Raw genomic sequence first — 23316 nt, forward strand, 5'->3', positions numbered from 1 at the left:
ATTGAAGTAAATTTGTCCACAACAAATTTTAAATTTATTGCTTGTCCCTTTTCCTTTGTTTGTTCAAAAAACTATTTTAGTGCACTGCTACAAAAAATATTTTCCAATAAAAACAGTGAATTTTTTTAAATTTCTATTAATTTTCCAGAAAAAAAAGTAAATTTCCTGACTTTCCAGACTGGTAGACAGACACCCTAGCCATGACGCAAATCATGTCATTTTCTCACTCTCATGCCACTTTCTAATCACGACCTTCTCCACATGTTTCACTTGAATTCCTATCTTAGCAATGATCCTAGCCTTTTATCTGCATTCCTTCAACTTCTGACGGAACTGAAAAACAGTGTGATAGAAACAACAAACGCCATTGCAAGAGTTTTAGAGATGTGTGAAAATAAATTCGAGTCGCGGTGATCCCCTCGGTAGGGTATCTCACTGTCACGCGGTAGATCCAGGTTCGATTCCCTGTTTGAATGATCATGTATATACTCTGTTCCCGAAATCTGTGGAGCAAAGGCCGCGCATAATGGTAGAAAGGGGGTGAACGCGAGTGGGCGGAGCAAAGCAGTGCGCGCAGCAGGTAGCTACGGTCTTCTCTTCTCGCATGTTCATTGGTCGAGTCCTTACGAGTCACTATTGCGCAAAGACTTGGTTTCGTTCGCCTGCTCCATACATTCCCGGGACAGAATATAAGTTCACCGAGCCATTAATCAATTTGGGCAGAGACAGCCAAAGCGTGGTGCACATCACGCCACGTTTCCTGTCCTGCCACGTGCCCTCAAAACAAGAGCCCACAGCACAGGAGTTAACTTCTTTTGCAATGCTGCAAAAGTAAAAAAGTTTGGAGAAATAAGATCTATTGTTTAGAATTTCATGGTGACGACGTTGCACAAATTTAGGGATGTTCGAGAGTTGGAAAACAACGGCTTTTTAAACAATACATTTCATGTTTCCATGTCAGTTCTTCCATTTTTCAGTTACTTTGCACTCGGTAGACAATGCTCTAACTTTTATGGCACAATGGTAAGATAAAATGGCACAAATTTTGCATTTCAGTCGTTGCAGACATCACAGAACCTGAATTTTACAGTATCTGCCGGTTCAACAAGCAGAAAGTGGTCAAAGGGTTGAACTACAGCATAAACAAGACTAGACCAGATATCGATTTCCAATCGTGTTACTTCTGCAAGACCACTTCCACCGAACAAATGATAGTTCTTGAAAGGCATGGCACGTCACACCCACTGCATTTCACGCCGTGTAGTTTCACTATAGTCGGCGTACAGCTGCATTTCACTAGGAGAGAAATGCACCGGCTACTCTCTTCTTATCTGTAACCTATATAAAGGTCCATGCGCACTTTCGATTAATCGGAACTGCTCTCTGAAGAGCCGAGGTTGAAACCTGCAGAAAAGAACAAAACTTGGCTCTCAAGTGAGAGGCAAACTTTCTTGTGAAGCTAAACCAGGCCATAATGCATTAAGTTTTCGCGAATTGCGTCTGAAAGCAGTATCACGTTAATGTTCTGTGCTGCAGCTATCAATTAGCTATCAAGTAGTAAACTATCGTTTATACGGTATCAAGGAACAGCTTATAACGTGCTGAGGCTTACCGAATACATTACATACAACCAACACGCAGAAAGTATATTATCATACTGGGTATGAGACCCTAAATCAAACTGTAAAAATTGTATAATTTATGTACTTGGAGGTTCGATAAAGATGCCATGCCATTCATGCCATTGCTTTGAATCGATTGTTTATTTTACGTTGTTTCTTGCCACTTCTGGCTAAACGCGAAGATGAGGATAAATTATATTGATTGACTGTTATTTTAAGCCCACTTTATGCACAGATAGGCTAATCGGGACTGGACCTACAGTTTAAAGTGGGATCAGAACCACTGTGCAGTGTGCCTCCACCGGGTATTGAACCCGGGATCCCTTGATTACAAGGCAATGAGGTCACCGCCACGCCACCGAGGAGGCCTAGGATAAATGATATGATGAAACGTATGACGGGGCACTCACAAAGAACACTCATAATTATGAGTGCAAAACTATGAGTTCTTGAATAAAAAATAAATTTGGGATCACACTGATAAAATTACAGATTATATTTATTTATTTATTTATTTGAGAAATCCTGAATACAGAGAGGATCCATTTTATATCAGGATATCAACAGCGAGAAAAATAGAAATTAACAAATGAGAAGCACGCACACATATGTAACAAGAATAATACAATAAAAATAATAAAAGAAATAAACAATAATAATAAAACAAGGGTATAACAAATATTAATTTCTCTTCAGCTGCTTGATGCACGCATTTCTGAAAGCCTGCTTAGATAGATGGAAGCCTGGAGGATCAATTAGTGTATTGTACCTTGTTTGTAGCCTATAGAGAAATGACCTTTGTTCTAGGGATAGCCTTGAGGCTTTTGTGTAAAAGAAGTTGTTAAAGGCTCAGTTCCTCGTGAAAATACATATCAAAATTCTCGTTAAGTTTTATCTAGTTTGGAAACTGGAAAATCTGAGGGAAAAGTAGGTGTTCCGGGACCCCTGGCGTCGCAGAGCGCTGTGCTAACCACTCTGGCATATCGTGCAAACTACAACGGCGTGAAGACACATGGAGGGATGTGGAAGTATGGTGACATACATTGACAACCACGGCCATTTTGTGGAGGTTATGTGATCACCACCAAGCTCCGGCCGCTTTCATTTCCAACGGATGGTTCCTGGGTACCCATTTACTAGATGCCAGGTGGAACTTTGTGTGTGTAGTTTCTTTGTTTAATAATCAAATTATGTTTATCACCAAATGTTAAGACTTTGATGGACAGGCCATGTGGTACGAATGGTAGAGGAAAGAGGAGTTTACAGGATTCTTAAGGGAAACCTGATGGTAAGAGACCTGTAGGAAGGCCAAGACGAAGGTAGGGGGATGACGTTGAGATGGACCTGAAGGATGGATTGATCTTGCCCAGGACAGATGGAAGGCGTGTTGCTCCAGGCATAAACCTACGGGTTTAATAATGCTAGAGAGTAAGTACCAAATGTGAAGCATTAAAATTATTTAAGTTCTTACGACTGAAACAAACATGAAATCCCCCGAGAGCAAGAGCGTGCTCGCTGGCAGGAGCTTTTAGGGAATAAAAAACGTCGACCCATAGCCAAAGGCAATAGTCCTCAGACAGCTGCCCGCAACTGCAGCCATTCATGGAGATCTCGTTCCACATTCCAGCTACTTTCCCACTTCCTACCTGTCGTACATGACTGTAGGCAAGAAATGGACACTTTCACGAGACCTTGAAGAGGAGTGCATTTTTCTTCTTATTTTATTGTTATCGATCCTTCCGTAACTGTATTAATTGCACCGTTGGCGTTACTATACAATAATGTAATTAAAATTCCCTACGGCTTTAGGAAAGCACGTAATATGGAAAGCTTGTCGCCTGAAAAACTGCACTTCGATTCTTGGTTGGAACTAGGGATGGACGATATCGGAAATTTGATATCGCGATATATCGTCACAGACGATACGATATTTTTTTCCGTATCGTAATATCGGTGATATATCGTCTCCACGATATATGCCTATATATCGCCAAATATCGTCACAGGCACCATATAGAATATTACCAAATACCGTGACGATATTTAGTCGATACTATATATATCGCCAAAATATCGTGACGATATATCGTCTAGTTGATATCGCACAACACTAGTTGGGAATAAGAACTTTAAAAGTGCGACTAAAATTACCGGACCGGGTGTAAAACAGCTGAATGTTATGTGAGGTACCAACTGTTACTTAGAAAACGAACTCAAGGCTACAACACTGTCCAAGTGAGCTTCTAAACGCAATTTCTGTCAATGTGTCCACACCCAAAGCAAAGTAGTGGTTTCGTGCCTCTAGAAGCCAAAAACGTAGAGAAATGCTGCGGCAAATGAAAATTCAATATCTCTATTCATGCTTCCCACACAAGCAAGTTTACGAAGGAAGAGGAAGTTGGACAATGTCCTCAGATGGGTGGAAAGACACTCGCAGGAACTAATGTCTGCACACCAAATATTACTTTCATAGACTATTATTCCTTTATGTAATATTTCTTGGAACTTCATATTTTCTTTCTTTGTTTTACAATATTTCTCTTTTCATGTAATGGTTTAAATTTTTTCTAATTTTCGTACACCAAGGCTAAGTGGTAGAAAAGACTACAAAGCTAAGTTTGAAATGATAAACAGAACGTAATAAATACGTATACGGACACTAATTAAAGATTTGAAGGTATGTGTAGATCAGCAATGGATCTTAAGCTAAAATGCAGCAAACTTTACATAACAGTATTCCAAAGGTTCCAAGGAAAGTTACTGAACAACAAGCATTTAAAAGAAAGAACATGTATACTCATGTTCACATAAAGTGGTACATTTCATAAGGTTGTACAGTTGAAGTGGATGAAGTGCCACTTTATCTGAACAATAGTGAACATGACAAGTCTATCTACATAACTTTCACAACTTCATCTTCCACACCCTAGTAAAATAAAGGCATGAACATAAATAAGCCACACATTCTCAGAGTAGGACGAGGACAGCAATGGTAGCTGAATCACCAATGCACCGGAAATGATAGCACAAAGGAAGCATGTTGGACGAGACCAGATGGACGTCTGAAAAAGCCTCCGTGGTAACGTGCATCGGGGCCTCCCCAATGGCGTAGTGGTAACGTCGCCGCCTTGTATTCAAGGGGTCCCGCCTCGAAAGCCGGTGGAGGCACAAAGTGGCTCCGCAATTTAAGCTGAAGGTCCAGTTCCGACTAGCCTTTCTGTGCATAAAGTGGATTTAAAAAACAAAAAGCAACGTGCATCGAAAGCTCCGGGTTCGATTTATTTGGTTTATTTTACTTCGCTTTTCTGCCACTTTTGGCTAATCGTGACGATGAGTATGAGTGGTATAATAAAAATTGATGAAGGGACTGACACTCGTAAAGAACACCCATGCCCGGCTCGAGATTCAAACCCGGCACCCCTATCTCCGGGTTCGAATCCCTGTTTATAGAAGTTTCCTTTGTCACGGTTCAATTCACAGTGGCGGCGATTAGGGGGGGCTTGGGATGAGGGCAGTTGCCCTCTCACTTTTTGTCACTTATGCCCCCGCACTATGCCTCATCCACCAAGGAAAAGCAAACTTTTCTTGCTACCCTTATCCAGTTTTTGGACCTTCCACCCCTGTTTCATCCATTCATCTTCAGCGTCGCCATTAAGCAAAGGCGGCAGAAAAGCGAAGTAAAATAAGGAAAATATAGCTTCGCTTCCAAATTTTTTGAACGCAGAAAACAACGGGAAAGACTGAACGATTCATTTTATTGAAACACATCAATTCTCATAATAAAAGTTTCAAGGTTAAACATTCTGAACAGGCCTAACGTAGGTGAAATGTGTCGTCATGGGTTTGTCTCCTAGGTTACCAATTATATGTTACCGCGATCTACTTAAAGTCTCCTATGGTCGATAAGCACTTCCTACTATCATTGAAAGAATATTCAGAATAAGCTAACTCGAAATAACTGGAACGCTGTTTTGGTCGCCAGTTTTACTCAGCTACTTAATGCAAATTCTATGAGGTCCTTAGTTCATTCTTCTATCTTCTCCGTTATGACAACAAACGGAGTATGTCAGCAAATATCGGCCAAGATTCTGTAGTTTTCAAGAAAGTCTACCATATCTTATTATGAATTTTTAAAAGATTGAGGGTGACAATTTCATGCCACATCCCGGCAGTAACATCGAATTTTCTTGTATTTTTAAATTATCTTAAATCAATGTAAACATGTTGTTTATACTTGCAACTGCGCTAGTGTTGTTTGGGGACAAGTCACAACACGCTGATCACACATTCACAAGCTTCATAATTGATACGGGCATACACATCTCAACATAATGAGTATGTACTAAGTGCTCTTTGACAGGTACGATCGTATTTTCATCGATCAGAACTTAACTTCCTTGCACTTAATTCTAGATCAGTGGCGTGTCCAAGAAGGGGAGGAGGTTGGTGGCGGTCATAAACCCCTTTACCCTTGATTTGATATTAATGCACAAAGGCAAATCGGAACTGGACTTACAGTTTAAATATATCATTTCTTACATTAATTATTATTATAATAGAATAGAATGGTATTTATTTATGCAGGCGTATATTAATACCTCATGGGCCGGGCCCGTTCTTACAACCAACCCTTGTCAGAGATACAATAAATCAATAAAAACACAGAGGAAGAGTATTATTAATTATAATATAATTATAATGATCGCATATGGAAAAACAATGGAATCAAGTTAAAACATTTTACACACTACATATTACAAGTAACAACAATTTACTTAATCAGTTCGTAACGTGAATTAATGGTACGGGAAGTTATGAGATTGATCACATCAACAAGAAGCGGGCTTTTCGATCTTCCTGCAATTACTGCTACTATCTCGTAAGAGCAAGGGAAACTGCAGAATTCGACACAAATTCCACAGAGGCAAGACTGGAACAATACTTCTCGACTTGGTGGGAAAATATTCCTGCACGGTGTATTCACACGGAGAAGAACCAACCAACCAAACGGAAGTACTCCCCGCAGGGCTGATCAAAAGGATTGAGTTCTTACAGTCTTCACTCGCACACGCACTGGAGAATATTTGCGTTACATGCATTTGTTGTACACGCGGTTTTAATTGATTGTGAAAATTCTAGCAGTGGCAGATTAACGATCTTCTCTTATGAAGACTGTCACGTACCCAATGTGCAAGGGAAAAAGAGTTTCCAAAAGTCGAAGGTAGATGGCAGCATTAGACTAATGAAGGAAAATAATTAACAAGGTAACTAATAATGATGGAGGGAAGATGAAATATGAATAGAAAGGTAATATATATTACCAACGCAGAAAAATAATAAATTGATAAAGGAATGTGTGTATGTATGTGTAAATATTTCAATATATATCCAATTTCTCGTGTGTAACAAATATACAAGTATGTATTTAGAAAGGATCCAAGAAGAGAAAATTTGTAGTGACTCAATAAGTCTGACGGACTTACTATTATTACTAATGACACTAAACAAAAAAGTTGTTGGCTAGTATTGGAACAGAATAACCAACGAGAAAAATCGGAACCAGGTTGTTTCCGTATTCTTGCATTCATTGCAAGCTGTAAATGTTTCCACAGTTGTAAATTCTAAAAACTCTACGACTAAAATTTCCGCCCAACTTCTAAAGCTTTTTCTTGAACGAGGTATGTAAAAAGGTAAAATCAAAATATAAATACTATGCATTTTCAGTACACTAATTGCAGGCCACGGTGTCGGGGTAGTTAGCACATCGCGCTACGGGTCCCAGGTTCGAATCCCGGCCTGGCCATGGATGTTCTTTATGAGTGTCCCCATCTTCGCGATTAGGCAGAAGAAACATAAAATCAAAGTAAAATAAGTCAAATCAATAAACAAAAATCAGTACGCTAACTGTATTAAATGTAAAAAATACTGAAAAGCAGTTCTGCAAATTATTTACTCATCTGGTAGATTGAAAATGATAAAATAATAATAAATTTGGAATAAAATGGTTTAGAATAATTATTGTGTAATAAAAAATAATAAATATTATTATTTGTACAATTGAAGTATTATCCATGGTGACACCGCAGAAAAAAATTCTTGCGAAGGTCATCATGGTGGAGATTTATTGATAGTTTCAGATGGTCGGAGAAAGGGGGGGGAGAGTTCCCCAGGATCTCTTATAATGCACCATGGTCTGTAGTTGTATACTTCTTTCTCTAAATTCATCATCTTCTTCGAAAACCATGAGGATCCATCTACGAAATCCATGAGATCTGAATGAAAAGTCATACTTATCGGAGCAAATTCGAACACCTTCTTGGTCAAGTGCCGAATTTCGTCTTCTGACGTCAGGCTACATACTTTCTTTGTTAGGCTAAATGTAGTGTATTTTTGCTTTAAACCTGGCTAAATGCAGTGTATTTATGCTTTAAACCTAACAACGGAAGCATTCCGTGCTTACGTCAGAAGACGAAATACGGCGCTTGAACAGGAAGGTGTACGAGTGTGGTGCGATAAATCATTCCCAAACCTAAGGAATCAATGCAAGCCCAATAGCAAAATTGAGTTTCACAGAGAAGAGAGGCATATCTGAATACAGATTAAACAAGTTAAACTTGTTGAACTTTTAGGCAGGACAACAGAAAAAGCCATTTTGATATGCCCCAATAACCGCTTATTTATTCGATCAGATAAGAGTTGATTGTACAAAAAAGGAGTCCATTCAACCACGCATTTTAGTAAATTGCTCGACATGGATCATGGATGAAATTATATTCAGATACTGGTGTGTCGGGGGGGGGGGGGGCAGATTTCTTGTAAACAGCAAATGATCTGTCGCTACAATTCACATTAATAGTAATAATGCAAATATATAATTATAGTGTTCCTTTATTTTATCAGCTTTTTTTATTCCGCGTATCTTTATTGTAAGAAATGAGAAAATAAATATATACGCCTTCATGGCGTGGTGCTAAGCACAGGGGAACACTTTACCTTTTTTTTTTTAAATATCAATATCACTAGAAGAAAAAAAACATTGGTTTTGGGAAAGAGCACATTTCTTCTTGTTCGCAGAAGTTAAGGGTATTTTAATTTTCAACTAGCTGTCGTGAATATTTTCTTTCGATTCTTTTTTTCTTTTCATTTTTTTTTTTTTCAAGAAAATCCGAAAGAACGTTTTACAAGGCCGAAAATGTTTGAATGACATCTTGCGGCATAAATAAGAATCTATGTTATTTTTTGGAACACGGCAACTTATTTTCATCTTCCAAAAACTTGTTAGCCGACATAGGCGTCCGGAAGAGGGGAAGGGGGACCATGCCCCCATGGAAAATGAATGTCAACCTACAAGTATATATTTCACCCATACATTCACCTCCCTCACAGTAATTTATGTTATGGTGTGGCAGGAACATGATAACTTCAAAAGTGAATGAGTGCTTTTTGAGGGGGCAATACTTTTATGAGCGGAAATATGCCTAGTTTGGCCCCTGAAAAAAAATACCTTACTTGCCCCTCCCACAACCAAACGATATTGAGAAGTATGTTTGAACATGTGGTTTGTTTGTTTGTAGTCAACAAACAATAGTGGAATATGTACATAAATTACAACAAATAGAGAAATTATGTGTTTCATGTGGGTAAATTTACGGAAACTTTGTAGGCTCAAAACACAACATGCGAAAATATATTTGAGAAAGCCAGTTTTCGCTAGTGACCATAGTGATTGAGTTGGGTTTTTTAAGTCCACTTTATGCACATTAAGGCTAATCGGGACTGGACCCACAGTTGAAAGTGGGATCCGAACCACTACGTGCCTCCACCGGGAATCGAACCCGGGACCCCAGGCGACGACGCTACCACTGCGCCATCGGGGAGGCTCTAGTGACCATACTATTCGCTAACAATATAATTTCTCGTTCAGATACGGTTCCTTCTGGTCACGTGATCTCGGTTAAACCCCTGTGCTAAAGTAGTAAGGTAACGAAATCTCTCACGGCTGCACAACAAATATTAAAGATTTTGCAATTTGAGCTCAAAGATGTATGTAAAACTTCTAAAGTAATATTTTTCCTCGAGCACCTGGTCTAAACTAAACTACCATGCCCATTTCCTAAATGAAAATATTCAGAAATCCATGCATGGACTAATGTAACTGTCTAATAGATACCAAGATGTAATGAATGCAAGAAAAGAAGAACACAATTGTCAAGCAGCATAGGATTACGAGCATGACCACACCCAACCAATGATGAACCTTCAAAATAAATACAGCTGTGTGTAGATAGTGAATCTCTTAATAGAAACCGTACACCACACCAAGTAAACAAGACCAAGTGAAGGAAAAGGAAAGAAACCGACCAGATATTTACCTGTCAACGATCAACAGAACAGTCTTACACGATGATTGAGCCTACATCGTGACGACGATCACTAAAAGAAACGGCACTCCGTTAATTAGTGGGACACGCCTGTCCTTCGCAATTCTACGACGATTCAAAATTCTCAATTCACTACCCGCAGACACACACACACTCCGCCATGAACGTACTGGCGACGACGGCGATATCTAGCGGGAACACTTCCAAGCTCGATGTCCTCGTACTTGCAAGGCCGTTCGCCGCCAGCAGCTCCACTGACATCTAGCGTCCGTCGATGGAACTACATGTTTCGAATTCCTGTGTATCTGTCTACGTATCTTTGCGCACGCGTGAAGGTGCCAAGGTTCGATTGTACGGGTGCAACTGTGAAAAGAACTGACGTGAAAGCACATTTTTCACGCTGCCTCGCGTTTAACCCTTTCCTAGTTGTTTCATTGAGGTACAATCATCTTCGTGGTTATTCCTCTCCCATTTATTCCGGTACTTAATTGGAAATTATGGGTTCGCGCTTATCCTGATGCCCGATAAGTGATATCGCGTTTATTTCGATACTTATGATTTAGCCCCTATCCTGGTAGGTACCAAAAATTGGTTTCGTGCTTTATGGTCCTTAATAAGCGGTTTCGCCATTATCTAGGAACTCAATAAGTGGTTTCGCTTTATTCAGACACATAACTTTGGTTTCATGTTTATACCTCTAGAGAATAAATGGTTTTGCGCTTATTCCGGTACCCATGAGTGGGTTCGCGCATTATCTAATTACCCAATTTTGGTTTCACGCTTACCCCGGTACGCAATGATTAGCACATTATCCGGGTGACCATTTTCCGCGCTTATTCCGGTACCCAATAATTTATTTATCTTTTATTCCAATACTTACTTGCGGTTTAGCGTTTATTCCGGTACGCAATAGTGGTTTCGTTGATTGATTGATTTCGTTTATTTTACTTCGCTTTTCGGCCACTTTTGGCTAATCGTGAAGATGAGAATGAGAGATGATATGATGAAATTGATTAAGGGACACTCACAAACACCCATGCCCGGACCGGGATTCCGATTCAAACCCCGCTGTGCTAATCACTCCGCCACGGAAGCCGGTTACTTATTATAGTTTCAGGCTTGTCCTGACACTGGATAAGAGACTCTCCGCAAGTGTAGTGGCTACGCTGCTGTCTTCCAATCAGCGGATCCTGGGTTCCAGTTGCAATCGAGGTACGTTGCGCAGTGGGCTTCAAACTGTTAAAATCAAAGTACCATCTCATGTATATACCAGTATCTAATTACGATTTCGCGCTTATTTTGATACAAATTCTAGTCTCCTACTTATTCCGAAAACCCAATTTTCGTTTCACGCCTTCAACTAGGCAAATGATAAGTAGGAGGGAGATTATTTCCGTAACATCTTTGGCTGTTATGCATTTGAAGCTTCGGAACGAGTCACAACTCTCGAGCAGCCAATTAACCAAGCGAGCCACAGACGTGATCGCAACCCAGAACCTATCGCTAAGCCCCTTGCTCAGGTTCTACACGCCCACTAGGCTCGCTAGACAGACTCGCGTAGCCCGCTGGAGATGTTCCGAAAGTAATTTGACTTCTACCATAAACACGGGTGCCAAATGTCATTGTCCGTCCCCAAACTGGCTCGGGGAAATATCCTGATAAGACCTTCACAATCTCGGGAGACTTGATCGGTTAACAGTTTGAATGGACTGAAATTCCACATCGCCTTTCACGTCAGTACTCGCACAACGACACGGATCAATGGACAAAGAAACAACAATAGGAGGTCTGGTACCATGGCATGAAGTGTTACAGATTCATAATAGTTCCAACAAGGTCTACGTGGAAATAATTCAAGGGAGCAGCTGCGTCTTTCACATTATTACCTGCAATACAGGAGACATGCACACGACGGGAAAAAAATACCCGGCATCTCACAAGATCTAGCTGTGGATAAATACAAAGACGTAATCTACTGTTTTAAATTTTACTGAAATTTGATGTTAATTTACCCTTTGCTAAAGATAGGGAGTTGTGCAAGAATAGGGCTGCTGTTAGTGGTAGGAGGCGCGTGCCACCTCACGGGGCTTCGGGCTTCCGAAATATAGGTAGATCGATATTTAGGTGTATAACTGTTTATTGTACTTCGCTTTTGTGCCACTTTTGGCTAATTGCGAAGGATGAGTGATGATATGATGAAATTGATGAATGGACACTCACAAACACCAATGCCCTTGCAGGGATTCGAACCTGGGACACCTGGCGTCGAAGTGCGATGTGCTAACCACTCCGCCACGGGGGGCGGCTTAGGTCTATAATTAGGGGCCCAGAACAGTATTTTTTAAAAATTCTCTTTCCCGATGCTAAAATGTCATTATTTTGACAATGATTTATCGGCATAGAATTACTGCAACAATACATCTCCACTATTACTATGAACCATGGCATTGTTGAGTAGAAATTATATCACATTTCAATGTCAACAATGTGCCACATTCAAATTTTCTTAAAATATTGGAGTTTATTCTCTGTTTCTCTGGAACTAATGCCCCACTAACTGTTTTCGTACATGTATGGTTTGTGGACAAGTGACAAAAACGATCTTTCAGTACAAACTTTGACAGCTATGTTGATTAATAGGGAAAGGATTTTAAGGTGCAGCACCTTTCCAAAAATACAGCCGTTATCATACAGATTAGCACATTTTTTAACCTCCTCTTTGATGATTCAGCACCTTTCGCCTCCATCATTCATGTTTTGTTAAAAAATTGGAGAGGTAAATAACGATTTTCACTCTTATTGAGATGCTACGTAAAATCCTATAGTCTCATTGTATAGAGCAGAACGAGTGCTACAAAATGGTATAATATAATCACTTCAGCCCCAATAGTTCCCAAGATAATGTAGCAAAACCCGCGAGAGAAAACACAAACTTCAATAAAAGCTATTCGAAAGAACTAGTTCTCTCTGCGGTCCGCGCGCATTATATACACAGTTCTCTCTGCGGTCCGCGCGCATTATATACAGAAGGCGAAGAAAAAGAGAGCATTGAGTAAGGCATTTTATCAGCACCTTTTTTAAAACATTTTCAGAACCTTTTTTCCCTTTCCCGACCATAATTTTGCACCTTAAAATTCTTTCCCTATTGATTAATAAAGTGAATTTTAATCACAGATGTGTAAACTTCTACAAAATGCTATTAGAAAAGAAGAATATGCATTTATCGGCAAAATATCAAAATAACCACTCCGCTATGGAGAAAGAGTCTGCAACCTGTGACGGCTAATTTTGACTCAAACACGCTGGGTCATATGGTGGAGAATGCTGGGGGGGGGGGGGTAGGTGGAGGCAAAGAAGGAATGTGTTGTATATAGAAGAGCAGCTTCCCTTCCCAACGATACAACAACTAATCTATTTTGGTATCCAATACAATTTGAACGCCCTCCACCTTTCCGAGAATATAACATTAAAGAAGAGGGGGAACATAATTAGTCTCTGGAGCCAGGATTTCCATTTAGAGGAAGCTGAACCAGGGCGCTTTCCTCCAAGGATAGAAACAATCGATTATTCATCACTTATCGATCTCAAATTCCCAGTATGTTTGAATCAAATCGCAATACAATCGTCCAAGAATAAATGTTTGCAAAACGTGTTTCGATCTCGAGAGGGGAACGAGACGGTCCCTTCGAGAACGAGACGATAATGAAACCTCATCTTCGAGACCAAGACTTTCCTTCGAAATCTAGATGAGAGTCCCTTCCAGAACGAAACGACAACCAGGCGGTTCCTTCGAGAACGAGACGAGAACCAGACGGCTCCTTCGAGAACGAGACGAGAACCAGACGGCTCCTTCGAGAACGAGACGAGAACCAGGCTGTCCCTTCGAAAACGACACGAGACGTTCCCTTCGAGACAGAGACAAGAACCAGATGGTTCCATCGAGAACAAGACTAAAACCTAATTGTTCCTTCGAGTACCATACGAGAACCAGATGATCCCGACGAGAACCAAATGGTCACTTCGAGAACCAGACGAAGGCCAGACGGTCCCTTCGAGAACCAAACGGTTCCTTCGAGAAGCATACGAGAACTAAATGGTCCCTTCGAGAACTAAATGGTCACTTCGAGAACCAGGCATAAACTAAATGGTCCCTTCGAGAACCAGACGGTCCCTTCGAGACCGAGACGAGAGCCAAACGATCCCTTCGATACAGAGACGAGAACCAGGCTGTCCCTGCTAGAAAGAGACGAGACGAGACGTTCCCTTCGAGACCGAGAACCAGATGTTCCCTTCGAGAACCAGACGAGAACCAAACTGTCTCTTCGAGAACGAGACGAGAACCAAGCGGTTCCTTCGAGACCGAGACCTAAACCAGATTTTCCTTCGAAAATGAGACTCGTGCCAGACGTTCCGTTCGAGACAAAAGCGACAATAGGACATTCCTTTCAAGAACAAAACCTTCCATTCGAGACCGAAAGCGAAAAGGGCACTTGCAACTGAAGACGAGACCGGGATAGCTTGACTTCTTCGCGATACGTGACTATGCCAAGTCTCGTCTCGCTTCGGTACTATGTATGTCGAGTCCCCGGAATAGTACGTTAAAAGGATCTAATTCTCATCTAGCAGGAAACTAAGGTATCAAATGTAAAGGATCGTAATTCTAACACGAAGCAAGCCCAATGAAAAGTGTCTTGTCCGAGGGCGACACACTGCTGTGAGTGACGGCGTGTTTGCACATCCACCTCTGAGAATGAAGACACGCCCTTCTCTCCTGCCCCACCCCAATAACTCACCGGTGGTATCTAATCATTAGGTTATTTCCCGCACAAGAGAAACGAAAACTAAGCGAAATATGTTTTCGTGGCAGATATTCCCAGATTTAATTTCATAAATGAATTCCCATTAGCTGAAGAGGGAAATCAATTATTAAAGGTTGGTTATTTTTCTTCTCTTCTCTGCCACTATTGGCTAATCGCGGAGATCAGGATGAATTATGATGGGATGAAATCGATGAAGGGACACTCGGAAAGAACTCCCATGCCCAGGCCGGGATACGAACCCAGGACACCTGGTGCCGCAGCGCGCTGTGGTAAATACTCCGCCAAGGAGACTGACATCAATTATTTAAAATAAAAGAACTTTGTTGCCTCGACCTGATTGCGTTCTCCACTTCTGATGAGGACTGAGTGTGTTTGTTATAGTTAAGACAGTAATCGTCCCAACTGGAGTTTCCCCTTTCAACCACAGACTTTTCACGAATATGAAAAGAACTTTTGTTTGGTTTAAGTCAACTTTATGCTCAGATGAGCTAATCGGGACTGGACCTACAGTTTGTAGTGAGATCCGAACCACCGTGTAAGGTCCCTGCACCGGGAATACAACCTGCAACCTCTTGAATGTAAGGTGTATGCGTTTGTGTCGTTGAGTTGAAGAATGGGGTTCTTTCATGTAAGCATTGCATACCTGGGAAAGTGTTCACATATAAACTTTGCAACTTTCACGTAAAATGAGGAATGAAACAGTGTACCATACATGCATACACATAAAACTTAAATGCAATGAGAATTTTGTAGCTTCTTGAAAAGAAACCCGGAAAAAACACTAGTGAATGGATGAATGAGGGAGTTAAAAGTTTTTGGGTGCGTCGACACATGTGGCCACTCTTCGAAGTATACGAGACAAATCTTACGATCTAAAACCCTTAACTTAAGAGTTTAAAAAAAGGGCTGTGAAGGGCCTATTGAGAAAGGTTCTAAAGGGACAGGACAAACACAGCACACTAAGAAGGTAGGGTAAGCGGGGGGAATTGAGTGATATAATTTTATTTTATTTCTATTAATTTCCCGTATTGCCATAAAACAATAATTAACTAGTGCATGGAATGATAGCTTTATTCATTGGGCACTAATTGTATTTTTTCAGAATTCTGCTTCAATTCTCTAGCGAGTAAAAAAATATTGTTTCGACTACTGCACTTTTCTGACTTTAAAAGTGAAACTATGTTTGTCCTGCCTTAACTAAAAGTAACACTAATTTTTTGTCAAGTGGGAATTGTTTCATTTTTAGCCTTAAAACAAGTAAAAATACTCCAAGGAATATCAAGCATGTTTAAAAATTTTAATACATGCACTTTAAAGGGGGGTTTAAGGAGGGGAGAAAACTACCACCCAAATACCCACATCTTTTTCAGAGTTTTACGATACTCTAAAAAATTCTAGGTTGTACCAAAATTATAATTTACCTACATATATAAACTGTAAGCAGTAGGTTTTTCAAAGTACTAGAATACTGGGATAATATTGATTTATTTAGTTTTAAGAAAACTGCAAAGTTTTCTTTAAAACATTTGCAATTTTAAAAAAATATTTTAAATGTAGTTTTTACTTTCTTTTAACACCCTTTTGTCCACAGGCTGTAGCCCTAATAGCTTGTGAGTTCTAGGTATACCTCCAAATTACCCCCATGGGGGTAATTGGGTTTTAAATTACTTTTTTTAATGCATAAAATAAAGAGGTAAAAACAATTAAAGTGTGTTTAAGAGATGGTAATAGAAGGTTCTCAAGATAATAAATTGGGTTCAAAGTCTTAAAACAAGTATCAGAGTCTACACAGCTTCGATTTTAAAAACATACCTCCCAATTTCCCCCGCTTACCCTAAGGATACACTAAAAAAAGTCAAGAGACGGTGTGGTGGAAGAGATCCGCTGCGAAATCTACTGTTATTCTGTCTTAACGATTGGCATCCAAGGACATAAAATCGTTGCCATCTTAGAAATAAGTAGCCCTTACATAATAGGGATTACGTCAAGCACGACCCCGAAGCAAAATAACCAGGTTTCCATTCAGTTGCTTCGCACAGCAGCACAGCCGAAATTATTGCAGAATGCACGCACATAGGCAAACGCGCCTCCGTTGCCCATACGCGTCATGTGTCTTCCACAAAACGTAAACGATGAGATGCAGTTCTTGCGTTACTTGCAAGTTGTGGTTTGCTGCGTACTCGAGGCAGGAAGCTGTGTTGACCGAAGACTAAGCACACAGGGTTCATATACTAAAATAAATATTCTCGACTTGGGTGTGTACTTTAGGACAAAGTTTTGTAGAGTGGCGACAACAGATTCTTGTTCTCGCTGTAAACAAAGAGAGACTGCAACTTTGCAGGTTGCTTCAATCTTGCTGCTCCATGTTCAGGGGGATTTATAACATTTGAGCCGCTAAGCTATTCTTTGTTTTGAGCCCTGCCGACATTATCATTACATTATTAACAGGCAACTTTCTGAAAAACATCTGTTTCGTGGTTTACCTCGTGACTTAGTGTACAGACGCTTCGAATTTGAAAAATCTTGTTATTGATATCATGTTCTTTTGGCAAATTTTGAATGACGTAATCAATGTCAACGGAAGTTAAATTTAACCCCATTTAGGGTTCAGAGAGATTCATTTTACTTGTTGATTCTACCTCACAGCAGGAAATTGGAGGGTCACATACTTTTCTCCGGAGTTGAGAGCAGTCTCAACCTGCGGTTCTAATTTCGGGGTTTCGATCGGAGGACCTGTTACAGTTGTAGTTGATGTGGCCAGTCCTTTCATGAAATAATCAAGTAAAAGGACTTGCCATGTTGTTTCATTTTGCTATTATCACAACATTAAGGAATTTTAATAGTCGATGGTCTTTGATAATTCTGCCCATTCGGAGTCTCATTTTTGTGCGCCCCCTTAGGCTATAGCCTATAATAGCCTAGTGGCAAATCCCCTCTGTCCATGTTAAATATAAACTTAAACTGACAGATTGAAATTTGAAAAAAAAAAAAAAAACTATACTAAAAGAATCAGCCTGTAGAAAGATGGCATGCCATCACTGCAAGCTGACGTGTGTAATTTGGAATTTCTCCTGCCATCCTGTTGTACTACAAAGCTACCGGTGTTCTGTCCCTGCCAGTCCTTCCTTCAGATAGAACGGTAAGATAGAGCGTTTTTCACTTGTTTCATTAATTTATCATTCGTCCCCACTGTCAAACTTTTCCATTTCATCAATTCACCATTCATTCTCATCGTGCGATTAGCACAGAGAGGTATATAGGGCCTCCCCGATGGCGTACTGGTAAAGTCATCGCCTTGTAATCGTGGGGTTCGATACCCGGTGGAGGTACATAGTTCGGATCCCACTTTAAACTGTAGGTCCAGTCTGATTAACCTTTTTGTGTATAAAGTAGACTTTTAAAAGTCTGATTAATGTTTTATATTACTTCGCTTTCCTGCCATTTTTGGTTAATGGGCAGCACAGGGCGTACTGCGTGACATTTGTGTGTATTCAGAAAGGGTAACCCCTAAGGGAATATTTCAGACCGAAGCAAGTGACACGTGTCGCTTGGAAGCGAAACTTCGGTAATCAAGGCAATCTTTCGTGTCGCAAGCTGCACGTGTCGCTCTGACTAGGCCTTTTCTCCGTTCCGTATCAATTTATTTCAAAAAACTTGCAACGTTCCGTTTCAAAATGTGAGAAAAGATACGCAACGGATCCGATCGCTCATTTGGCGGTTTTCCCCCGTCACATCAAAGGAGGGATACTATATGCGGTGGAGGGGCAGTGTGGACGGGCATGCGCGCATTCCGTTGCCTCGTTGCATTATCCTTCAGTGTGTAATCAGCTCTGTGAATGACAGTACGTCCCATTGTCAATTAATTTTCTTTATTATGGAGTGGGATAAGGAAAATACTATTCAATTTATTGATATATATAAGAAATATGGAATCCTGTGGGACCCTAAACATCCGGAGAACTACAACAATACTTCTTTTTCGATAAAACGTAATTAATTAAAATATATGCGGCTGTTGCCACTTACTGCGGTGTACTAATCGTCATTTGAGACCAGACTGAATATAAAGAACGAACCACCGTATCGCATTCCCGTATCAATCATGCTACAGGGTGGATGATACGGAACGAAGTGATGATACGCGACAAATCGGGGTCCGTATCGTATCAATGATTGATACGAAACGGGGATACGATACGCTGGTTTGCAACAAGTGTATACCGGGCTATAAACTGATGGGAGGCCGTGCCGATTGTAGCCGACTACTATCTCCAAGCACCATTGCACCCCAGAAAGATCGAAGAGAAACTGGAAATAATCAAAATAGTCCAGAAATCAGCAGATGGACGTGCTCTTTTGATGGATTATCACGAACTTTGTGGAATGCTCAAATGAGAACATCTTGATGACTGTTACTTCTTGGGTCGCATTCCACTTCAATTTCTTTCTATCTCCAAATTCGCAACTGTACCACGGATGTTATTTAATTAGATCAAATATTAATTTGGAGCCATACCACAATTTCTGTAATATTTACATGAGGTCTTAAAGATGTACGAAGTAATGCGACAAAAAGCACTGAAGTATATCTTGATAGCAAAGATGATAAACTGCCGACTGCTCCACATCTATTTTCTATTGAAAGCAGGAAACGGGGCAGAAACATGAATTAATCGGCACTCCACAGCGAAGACGTCATTTAGACAACTCAAACACGAAATTAACAATTGAACTGAGTCCACCATCACATTTCAATTGTAATGAACATCTGAACCACTTGTGAACGAGCATCACATGTAGGTCGGACCTGCTAAGAGGATCATGATTTTGCAATTTTACGTTCTGTATTAATAAGCGGAACTGGCAAAAATGATTTGGGGTAAATCATTGCCACTCCGGCTATAAAAACAGGATGGCAATTACTGATGATGATGATGACAGTCGTGGTGGGAGGAACAGCTCACAATCTCCACGTAAACTGTAAAAAGAGGTTTTCTACACGAAGGCATCACAAAAAGAAAAGATATGCGGTCCACTGACGTGCAAGGTATTTACCACTCCAGTGGAATCCACTTCACAAAGGCCCTTACGAAATCTGCCATACCGTCACATCCTAACCGAATGCCCATGTATAACACAGTCGGTTTAATTGGATTCGTCTGCAGGAGTGCAGAAAATTACACCAGTCCTGGCACAATATTACCATTTCGTATTGCTTCGACGAAACCGTCGCAAATGCTCAACACGTAGTTCTATATTGATATATGTGCGCAATAAAACGTTCCAGTAAGCATGCGAAACTTCAGAATACCTGTGCAAATCTTAGTTCTCTGTGCACCTGCACAAATTAATTATTCGCAACTCCTCATGCGTGAGACATTCTCACAGATGATTCGAACCAGCAGTATTATAATCATGAAACACTGATCTGAGTGTCTCGACTACTTATCTTATTCAGTGGAACAAAATTGTTAATGTATCTGCTCATTTATTTTTGACATTCGTAACGTTAATTAGTTTGCGTTCATAGAACTTATATCTACTGTCATTATACTTTACTTTCTAATTCTTTGAGTAATCATAAAAATAATCATAACTGGTTGAAAATTTAAAACATTAGCAAGTATTGTACTGGAACCAGTATCCCGCACTCAAATGGGTGTCACTAGAATTACGTTGAATTAATCCATACATATTAATTTATTTTATTAAAAATAGATACTGGATATACTAGATTGATAACTAACATTTTGACAATTCGGAAAAACAGCGTAAAAAATGTTGGTGTTAAAACGACAAAGAGAGTGGTGATCCCAGGAGGTCTACATTAGAACATTAGAGTTTGGTCAAAGTTTAACCTCCGTGGTGTTGAAATAACACAGACAAATGATTGCAATCAACACCATTTTAACACCACTGAGGTTAAACATTTACCAAAACGTGGTGTGGGCCTCCTGAGACCACTCTCCGTCTGGCTTTAACACGAGGTTTTTTTCAGTGCAAGAACAAGATAAAATACGTACTGTGTACAAAACCTTTGATTTAAACATGAAACGCCCTCGCCACTTCTGTGACACTCCATAGTTAACTGTAAGTACCAAATAAACACATAAAAACAATTTGCACCAAAATTTAAAAGTATAGAAATTTTAATTTTATTATTAGATAAGGGCTAAGTAATACTATAATGTTATCAAAGTTTAGGAGGGGGCTAGGGTATCTAATTGTAGCGTCTCAGTAGTTGTGAGAGTTTGAAACAGATAAATTACGCAATATTATCGAACCATCGATCCTGATCCTATTCTACTGGGCCACTACATATTAGTGGTATATCGCGAACTAGAATAATATCTCAAACGTGAGATGTCCGTGCTCTACCGGTTTTCGACACTCAAACACAATCTAGAGGATGTCCGAAAATTCACGCAACCGAGACTTTGAACGTACGTACGTAATGTAAAGTTACTAAGGTGTAAAAAAGTTTTTGTACGAAGTGCAAAAAGAAATGGATAAAAGACAGCTATGGAGTCGCTTGCAATAATTTTCAGTGCGTATCGATGGTCTCCGTGTGTATTTATCGAACTGATAACGTTAAATTGTACGCATTTTATGCATTACAGATCATTTATGAGGTTAATTACGGCATATTCATTAATGAGCATGTTTTTTAAAAAAAAATTACGAGGTGTACTGGCAACATTGGTCGTGTCAGAGGGAAGTATCAGGTGTGCTCGACATCTGACTAAGTTATTCATTCAATGTGAAAAAAAAAGAAAAAGACTTAACATTTATCGTAAAAAAACCTAACCTACCTATCTTATTGTTCAATACACAAACTCTTTTCTTCCTTCAGCAGAGCATTGTTTGATTGATTTGCTTTATTTTACTTCACTTTTTCTGCCACTTTTGGCTAATTTGCGAAGATGGGAATGAGTAATGATATGATGAAATTGATGAATGGACACTCACAAACATCCATGCCCAAGCCGGGATTCGAAACCGGGACCCCTAGCGCGATGTGCTAACCATTCCGCCAGGGGGGCAGCAGAGCATTGTTAACTGATACGACCAATGTTGCAAGTACACCTCGTAATTTTTTAAAAAAAAAACTTACTTTTTTAATGAATAAGCCGTTTTTCTTGCCGATAGATAGTTTTTCATCTATCAAGTTGTATACTGCATGAAAAAGAACTATTCTTCACAACATTTGAGAACGCTCATTTTAAACCTACTTAATTCTGGGCGAGTTTTGAACCTAGAACCATTTTTAGAAATAAATTCCGGTAGGCATTACGCTACCCGTGAAGCACTATGGTATCGTTGTTCATTCTATAATTCTGTGTAACCAATACTGTTTTTCATGTAATGGAAGACTAAAGGCTGATAACTTAGTGAATACTGTATCCTTTCCCACATATTTTGCATATATTCACTTACAGAGAGACGGACGAAAAGACAGAGAGAGAGAGAGAAAGAGAGAGAGAGAGAGATGTGGTGTATCCTAACACACTGATTGCACTTAAGGTGCAGAGTTACCTTCAAAAGATATGCACCACATTGTCATGCATTACTTATTCCTCAACATAAAGTGACACTAAACATAACAAACTCCATATCAACAAACAAAGAACAATATATCAGTTATAACAGGTTTTCACTATAGTTCATTTACATGCGTGACCGACATCAGCGCTATCAGAGTTGTTATCCGAAAAACGAGAGTCCCGGTTCGAATTCGGGCTAAGGCACATCTTGCAGTCTCATAGCATCCATTCACAGTAATAGAAAAGTATGGTAATGTAACTAAAATACGAAGATGCACACTGAAAAAATACCTGCATCTGAAGAACACGCAAAAAAATCTTACCGTGTCTAAACAACATCATTCTTAACCCAAAATATTCAGGCTAAAGAGAACTTCTTGTACGCAAGAATGCAGTTTTCCCGCTAAAGGTAGCAATCAAGTTCAACTTCAACGGATCTCGAAGGTACATCGTCCTTTGGTTTGACTCTGAGCGCAAATTTTCCTTGCTTCACGACTTCCAAGCGGCCAAAACTGCTGAAAAGTTTTGTTTCGGTCAACTTCTTCTCACGGCCTATGCATAAAAATTCGTTCTGATGGTTTCGTAACCACAGTGCGACGATCGTGAACCGAACAGCCTCTATATATGATTATACTATCCTGGAGTGTTATTTTCCCTTGTTTCCTGTAACTAGTGAGCAACAGGAACCTAGAATTCTAGCTTCATGCCTACTGCAGTCCTTTTCATCCTGGACATTATTTTGTGTTCTATTTGGAATATGCGAGAACGCTGAAAACAATCACATCACGTGGTCTACATTACCATCCAAAGGAAGGTAGAGTCGAATTACTTTCGCAACATCTCCAGCGGACTACGCGAGTCTGTCTAGCGAGCCTAGTGGGCGTGTGGAGCCTGAGCAGGGGGGCTTAGCGATAGGTTCTGGGTTGAGATGACGTCAGTGGTTCGCTTC

General features: G+C 40.0%; 1 protein-coding gene across 4 annotated transcripts in view; it reads right to left on the reverse strand.

Annotated features, from left to right (window-relative positions):
* The window catches only part of milt (trafficking kinesin-binding protein milt), a 281696-nt gene that overhangs the window by 103643 nt on the left and 154737 nt on the right, over positions 1-23316 (reverse strand). Inside the window, exon 1 of one of the 4 annotated variants that reach the window (XM_083129378.1) lies at positions 9995-10177. The exons of the other annotated variants lie outside the window; for them this stretch is intronic. The gene's annotated coding sequence lies outside the window, so the exon portion shown is untranslated. Of the gene's footprint in view, positions 1-9994; positions 10178-23316 lie in introns of those variants that run through there. 4 annotated transcript variants of the gene reach the window in all.

This window comes from Lepisma saccharinum, chromosome 1 (assembly GCF_977018435.1).
Source record: "Lepisma saccharinum chromosome 1, izLepSacc3.1, whole genome shotgun sequence".
In the NCBI taxonomy this organism is placed as follows: Eukaryota; Metazoa; Arthropoda; class Insecta; order Zygentoma; family Lepismatidae; genus Lepisma; species Lepisma saccharinum.